At 50.9% G+C, this 7,036-nt stretch overlaps 1 non-coding gene and 1 pseudogene across 1 annotated transcript; one reads left to right on the plus strand and one right to left on the minus strand.

Moving 5' to 3' along the window:
* Positions 1–248: 248 nt before the first annotated feature.
* Positions 249–2,319, plus strand: LOC119280878 (annotated as a pseudogene).
* A 1,797-nt stretch (positions 2,320–4,116) lies between these two features.
* Positions 4,117–4,337, minus strand: LOC119283060. Its single transcript, XR_005139015.1, has one exon. It is a non-coding gene; the product is annotated as a small nucleolar RNA U3 (small nucleolar RNA).
* Between the last annotated feature and the right edge of the window lie 2,699 nt (positions 4,338–7,036).

Raw genomic sequence — 7,036 nt, forward strand, 5'->3', positions numbered from 1 at the left:
TGTTAGAGAGAGAGAGAGAGGGAGAGGGGGAGAGAGAATGAGGAGGAGGGAGGGAGAGAGTGTGTGTGAGAATTTGATGGTAAAAAGGTCGCCAATGTCACTTGATATGTATGAGAATATTAAATGTAATATTAACATAATTGATATTGAACTCTTAAATTTAATGTGGCCCCGTTACAACGCACGGGTGTTCTTCTAGTGTATACAACCGATATGTATTCCATTCCACCGCGCCACCGCATATCATGCATAACGCCGTATCATCCAGTTTGGGAAGTTCTCATCGTAGGTCCAGCTTGCGCAAGAAGACGCCCGCCACCGCTATAAGCGCGCGGCGCATCTATGATCTATGAGTCGTTTCCTACCCCTCTGGCTCTCCAGCAAACAACCAGTAAGTGCGGTGCCGGCAGATCGGGATGGACGAGGCAAGCTCAGACGCCGCCGCAAAGGCCGCGGCCGTGCGGGCTGTCGCCGTTTCCTGGGTTGCGCCGTCGATGCTCGGGGAGGGGCAGCGCGGGGAACGCCTGAAACTTTCCTTCCTTGATTCGTTGTGGGTCGTGCTGCCTCCGATCCAGCGGGTGTTCCTGTACCAGCTTGGGGAGGACGGCGGCGACGGCTTCCAGTTCCAGGCGGTGGTCGAGCGACTCAAGCGCGCTCTCGCGGACACGCTGGCGCACTACCTCCCCCTGGCGGGGACGCTGGAGTACGAGGTGGAGACCGGGGACGCCTTCGTGGACTGCACCAACGCCGGGGTCGCCTTCCTCGAGGCCGAGCCGCCGAGGGCGACATGGATGTGCGGCGTCTAGCTGGCGACGAGGCGCACGACATCCTCGCATTCCTGAGCCTCGTGCCGGAGCTGGATGCCCGGGTGCTCCCGGCGCCCGTGCTGTCAGTACAGGCTACTCGTCTAAGCGCCGGCCTGGCGGTCGGCCTGTCCGTGCACCACGCCGTTGCCGACGGACGCGCCGTGTGGCGATTCATGGAGGCATGGTCTTCCGCTTCCCGTGAGGGCTCCCCAGTCACCAAGGTCCTCGGCCCGCCACACTACAGCCGCGACGTCATCCATCACGCGAACGCCGACGAGCTCGCCCGCGAGATGCTAAAGACCGTCGGGCCCAATCTCCCAGAGGTAATTAAACATACTACTCGTATAATCTTATCTACTGGAGTATATATTGCTATTATTTGTGGACAGTACTTGTTGCAGCTCCGTCTACCTCCACTCCGTCCGTAGCTTTGTCAACTTCTGCTTGCTACGTCAACCAAAGTGCACCATGCGAACCGTATGCTTTCCACCTCCGAGGCTCCAACATAGATGACGAAACTGCATTGCGCGGAACAATTTTCAGAGCCATGAATGAAAGAATCCTGAATTCGTGACCATCAAGCCTTGTGATTTGTTTACCAGGAAAAGACATTGACATACATCCTCGCAGGTGAGAGGACAGCACGACTTCAGCCAGCGGTTCCTGCTGGCGCGCCGGACGTTCTACCTCGGCACCGACGACATCCAGTCGCTTAGGCGGCGGATCGACGACCTCGCCTCCGCCGAGGCTGCCGCCGCCGGTGGCGACGCGCCCAAGCTGAAACCGGTGTCGACGTTCGTGGCGCTGGCGGCGCTGAGCTGGACGGCGTTCGTTCGTTCCAAGGGGCTCGGCGCCGGGGACGACACGTACCTGGTGTTCCTCGCCGACCTGCGCTCCCGCCTCGACCCGCATGTGAGCGAGGCTTACCTCGGCAACTGCGTGCGCGCGTGCCTGGCGAGCTGCGCCGACGCGGCGGATCTCCTCGGCCAGGCGGGCATCCTCCGCGCGGCGCGGGCTGTGCAGGCCGCGGTGGCGGAGATGGAGGCGGCGCCGCTGTCCGGGACGGACAAGGGGTGGATGCAGAAGCTGATGCGGCTGCCGTTTCAGCGGCTGACGAACGTGGCGGCGAGCCCTCGATTCAGGGCCTACGAGGCGGCTGACTTCGGGTTCGGCAAGCCCGCGCGCGTGGAGCTGGTATCCATGAACCACGACGGCGAGATGGTGCTCGTCGGCGGCCGGCGAGATGGCGAGGTGCAAGCCTCCGTGTCGATCGACCCGGCGCACATGGACGCATTCAAGGCCTGCATCCACGGGTAGACAAATTTTCAGGGGCCCGTCCGGCCGGGCGCTGTTGGGAATTTAATCTGAACTTGCAAAGTAATGGAGGGGAGATCTAGTCTGTTTTTTCTCGGAAATTGCCTTTGGTGACCGAGCTCACCGAAGGCCTCCAGATTCAAATTTTATCAAAATTCATATTTTTACATTTCAAAGAGTTCTGAAAAAAGTACGGATATACATGACGCCATAACACACTTGTGTGTAAATTTTTAAGGCAAGAAACGTTGAAACGAGGGTTGTGCAAATAAAGACAAATCTATGGCTGTTTAACCATGATACTATTAATCCTATCAGGTCATGAATTTGTCTTTTTTGTATAGGTCGCATTTTAACGTATTTCATCATGAAATTTTACACACATATGGGTTACGTCCTTACATACACACATATATTTTTCAGAATTTTTTGAGTCATAAATGTTTGAATTTGAATTTTTCAAAAATAAAAGCCTCCATGGATCTCGGCCTCCAAAACGCCATTCTTGTTTTTTCTCCGCTTTATAGATATAAAGCAATCACAACCTACATACAACAAAAGGGTAAGTCTCCACCATGTTTAGCTATTTGTTTGTTCAACCACATTTTGAACTGATTCAGCAACAAAGGTACATGTATATCAGCACTAGTGGTTGGGATTGTGCACACTAAACATGCTATCATATTTGTTACCGCGGCTTAGTTTAGCGAGCGTGACAGTTACATGCTAGTGGTTAAAAATATAAGGCACAACAATATAACTACAACAGAAAAAGTGTCCATTCATAAAGCAGAGCAAGCCTAAACTGTACAAATAAATCTCGCGTAAGTATATTACTTGCAGGCAGAAGGAGCGGCGGCACGCCTCTCCCCTGCAAGATGCCCGTGTAAAGTGCATGTGTTGTTTTTACAATCATGTTGCTCTCACAATTTCATATACAACAAATATCTAATCATAATTTTTTGTCCTTGTTGACACCCAATTTTAACATGGTCAAGAACTTAATTAAGATGACCTCAAATGGAGAAGTGGTCTACATAAAAAAGTTCCGTATTATCAACGTGAACATCTTTAAAGTTTGGGCCATCGCCGTCCGATTTCCTCTCGATGGCCGAAACTATGCTCAAAATACTAAGATCTTATATTCAGAGTACAGTTTGGCCTATTAAGCCCCCAAGACGACCTCAAATGGAAAACTGACCTACATAGATTGTCTTCGTCTCGTCGAAACGATCGATTTTGATATAAAAATCGCCCAAATCCAAATTCATATGCAAAAGTTAGAGCAATCGGAGTACAGTCCTGTCACGAGCCGAGTTGTGGCGCGCCCCACCAGACGCATGTCTGATGGGTAGCGCGAGGGAACATATGTTTTGCGTGACTGCTTTGACCCTTAAGATGACATCTGATAAAAAAATATTCAACATGAGAGTTGTTCGTATCGTCGAAACGGTCAAGATTGCTTTTGGGATCGTTTTTATCCGAGGTCGTTTATCACCTCAAAAATTATCCGGAAGGTGCAGCCAGTTTAAACCGAACAATTTTGGAAAGTTCGGACAAAACCGATCCGAATTTGACTAGGGTTTTGGATGTGAATCCAAGACTTTTCCTTGCACGGGAAGTCCAACCACCTCTTATGTACCTAAAGGGTGACGGCCCATTGAACAACAACACACAATCGAACAAATCATCTACTACTTTTTACCTTTACTTTTATCTCTCTTCCTTGTTCTTCTTCTTCCTCGTTCTTCGTTCGTTCTTCTTCATTGCAGGGCGGCGAACCTCGAGGCCCTAGGGGCGATCAGGTTGACCTAGGGCAGCCCATAGCCGTCTCGCGCCCTGACGGGGTCCCTCCTGGGCGTGTTGGGTTTCGGGTCCAGAAAAGCACCCGTCGAATTGCTTGCGTACCGCGCTTCCGGACGGGTCTCCTTGGACGTGAGCTGCGGTGCATCACCCTCGGCATTGGAGGTACACGGTGACGTGTTCATGTGCGAACAGTCTGTCAGACAACCTCTGGGCCACCTGACACAGGCGTGAGAGCCAGGCAGGAACGATCCTCTACAGCCATCGGATTGCCCCATCAGGAAAATCCTGGCTGTTAATCACGCTCTGGCCCAGAGACAGAATGCATCAAGCAGACTGAAGTGCTTGCCTCCTTGTTGGTAAATGATGCAGCGGTACGAGCCTATAGAACAGATCATGTTCAAGTAAGCCCAAACGGTTGACAAAAGGTATGGAAAATTTCCATGGCAACAACCGATTTATCTTCAACACTCAAGGTTTCATCTTCTTGTGGGCAACAAAGTACACTGGATCACTCTAGATATTATAGCAATAAAATACAGCCATGGTAATTCTACCATGTTTATCTGACAAAATAGGAATAACTGGCAGATGATATTATGATAAAGAAAAGACTATTGCAAACCATTAGATTTTTGCATTTTTCTGCTAGTTTATCTGAACATTGATGGTCCACCTCTGTTGCTAGAAGAGTGGCTACTGGCTGAACTGAGGATGTCCGTAGATCGGCGAGCCTAAGTAGCAGCTTCTTGATCCTCACATGCCCTGTGACACTACTCGGAAAAAGCCTAGCAGTAGCGCGGGTTATATGCTTATTAGTAGCGCGGGTGACCACGCTACTGATACGGCGCTACAGCTACTTATTAGTAGCGCGGCCTGACCAGCGCTACTGCTAACTAGGGATAGCAGCAGCGTTTGTCTGAAACACGCGCTGCTGATAAGAGCTGCAGCGCCCTTGTGCAAAGAGCGCTACTGCTAACAGCTCGCTGCTTCTAATGCCATACCCCACGCTACTATTATTAGTTTTTGAAAAAAAATCCACATTTTGTGCTGCTGAATTTTGTTTTGGGCTTTATACAATAATCTCTAGCATATCATACACATACATAGCGATACAAGGTGGTCATCATCATAATCATCATCGAACAGAAAGTGGTCTTTAATCATCATTTTGAAAACAGCGATACAGGTCTCGAATACTTGCAACTACATCGTCATCCATCTAAACAATGATATACGCGAGAAGAGCTATCACTATGAGTGAGAGCGGAACTATGCTGTACATGAGGCGGCTGTTACGAGTCCTTTCTCGCCCTAGCATGAACCTCGAGTAACTAGCTTCTGCTTCTTGTCTGCTTTTGAAGCCTTTATGGCTGGCGCCCGAGACCCCATTCATTTGCGCCTGACACGCAGGCCACTCGTCGTACACCCCCGGAACCTTCCCTTTCTACACGACATAGCACTGCTTCTTCGCCATCAAGAAGCTAGGTACCTGTTAGAGATGCATCTTCATCAAGAGAATGTACAATCATATGCAACAAAATATACTAGAGCAATGCGAAAAAGAAAGGGTTAGCAACTAGATGCAACATATAGTACGCAAACTAATTAACTAGAGGTACATAGGTCATCGTACCCAAACTAACAAAGTAGCATTAGGCAAGTTCGGCAGGGACCGTAGACATCACAAAGTTTCATCGCTACAGAAAGTATACAAGTTCAACCGACACATATCATCATCATCGGCATCGTAAATCACTACAAGTTCCAACCTTCCATATCATCGAGGATGGACCCTAACTTCTTGAACGGCGTGAGGTCATGACATTGCATGCATATGCGAGTTCGGACGTCAGCTCGCAATATAAGGCCGTGGTGGAACATCCCCTTCTCATCGACGACTTCTTTCATGATGATCATTGAGGGAGTTCCGGACTAGGGGGTGTCCGGATAGCCGAACTACCATCATCGGCCAGACTCCAAGACTATGAAGATACAAGATTGAAGACTTCGTCCCGTGTCCGGATGGGACTTTCCTTAGCGTGGAAGGCAAGCTTGGCGATACGGATATGTAGATCTCCTACCATTGTAACCGACTCTGTGTAACCCTAGCCCTCTCCGGTGTCTATATAAACCGGATGGCCTTAGTCCATAGGATGAACAACAATCGTACCATAGGCTAGCTTCTAGGGTTTAGCCTCCTTGATCTCGTGGTAGATCTACTCTTGTAACCCACATTATCAATATTAATCAAGCAGGACGTAGGGTTTTACCTCCATCAAGAGGGCCCGAACCTGGGTAAAAACATCGTGTCCCTCGTTTCCTGTTACCATCCGCCTAGACGCATAGTTCGGGACCCCCTACCCGAGATCCGCCGGTTTTGACACCGACATTGGTGCTTTCATTGAGAGTTCCTCTGTGTCGTCACCGATAGGCTCGATGGCTTCTTCGATCATCAACGACGATGCAGTCCAGGGTGAGACCTTCCTCCCCGAACAGATCTTCGTATTCGGCGGCTTTGCACTGCGGGCCAATTCGCTTGTCCAGCTGGAGCAGATCGAAGGCTACGCCCCTGGCCGTCAGGTCAGATTTGGAAGTTTGAACTTCATGGCTGACATCCGCGGGGACTTGATCCTCAACGGATTCAAGCCACAGCCGAGCGTGCCGTACTGTCACGATGGGCATGATTTAGCTCTGCAGCCGGACAGTACCCTGGAGGCCGCACTCGAGCCCGCTCCGATCTTCGACTCGGAGCCGGCTGCGCAGACCAAGGATGGATGGCTAGAGACCACCTCGGGGGCTGCAACCTCTACGGCGATAGAACCGAACACCGATCTTGTCCCCCATGAAGCCCGTGACTCCGAGGTGCCGGACTCCTTGCCGGACTCCGGACCTCCCGCGCCCCCTCCAGTCGAATCCGATTGGGCACCGATCATGGAGTTCACCGCGGCGGACATCTTTCAACACTCACCTTTTGGCGACATCTTGAGTTCGCTAAAGTACCTCTCGTTATCAGGAGAGGCCTGGCCGGACTGCGGCCAGGACGGTTGGGATGCGGACGACGAAGAAATTCAGAGCCCACCCACCACCCACTTGGTAGCCACTGTCGACGA

This window comes from Triticum dicoccoides, chromosome 3B (assembly GCF_002162155.2).
Source record: "Triticum dicoccoides isolate Atlit2015 ecotype Zavitan chromosome 3B, WEW_v2.0, whole genome shotgun sequence".
In the NCBI taxonomy this organism is placed as follows: domain Eukaryota; kingdom Viridiplantae; phylum Streptophyta; class Magnoliopsida; order Poales; family Poaceae; genus Triticum; species Triticum dicoccoides.